General features: G+C 51.9%; 1 protein-coding gene across 1 annotated transcript in view; it reads left to right on the top strand.

Moving 5' to 3' along the window:
- Window positions 1-590, top strand: part of PITX1 (paired like homeodomain 1) — a 6,563-nt gene that overhangs the window by 1,242 nt on the left and 4,731 nt on the right. The gene's annotated exons all lie outside the window — the stretch shown is intronic.

Genomic DNA, 590 nt, shown 5'->3' with positions numbered 1-590 from the left:
TAATTTTAGTTTTCTAATAGCTGTTGTTGCTCTTGGGAATTTTAACCTAGAGAGTGGCTGTTGTAAGAGTGGGTCCCGAAGTGGCACTCGGTGATAAAGAGGGTTTGGGTTGTGCCTCCCGGCCTAATTCGCAAACAAAGTTAGAGACCGGCGTCTGGAAGGGACTCTGAGATTAGAGGGGATTATTGGAGATTAGAGAGGGAGATTTGCTCCATTTTGCCCTACCCCTGTGTGTGACCCCTCGGTGCTGCCGGAGGGCCGAGGAGCTGCCTGCTTTTCTTCTCCGAGAACCTGCAAAATACCTTTCGATTTTATTTTTTAACGGGAAAAAAAATAGTTACAAAAGCCGATTAGAGATGCCTTGCATTATGATTTGGAATTGTATCACAGCCCTGCGCTGAGGCCGGATTTTTAGGGAGGACCAGGAGAGTTAAAGTCAGCGCTGGGCGAGGGGGCCGGAGCCCACCGGGACCGCTGTCGCTTCCCGATCGCCCCCGCTCCCTCTCGGCCCGGTTTGTCCGAGCCATTCGCGGCCGAGAGCGGGAGGATTTGTTTTGGCGGGGGTGGGTTTTTTTTTTTTTTTTCCGCCG

This window comes from Geospiza fortis, unplaced genomic scaffold (genome assembly GCF_000277835.1).
Source record: "Geospiza fortis unplaced genomic scaffold, GeoFor_1.0 scaffold55, whole genome shotgun sequence".
Lineage (NCBI taxonomy): Eukaryota > Metazoa > Chordata > Aves > Passeriformes > Thraupidae > Geospiza > Geospiza fortis.
Note: the sequence above shows the minus strand (reverse complement) of the source record. Positions and strands in the feature narration are given on the sequence as shown.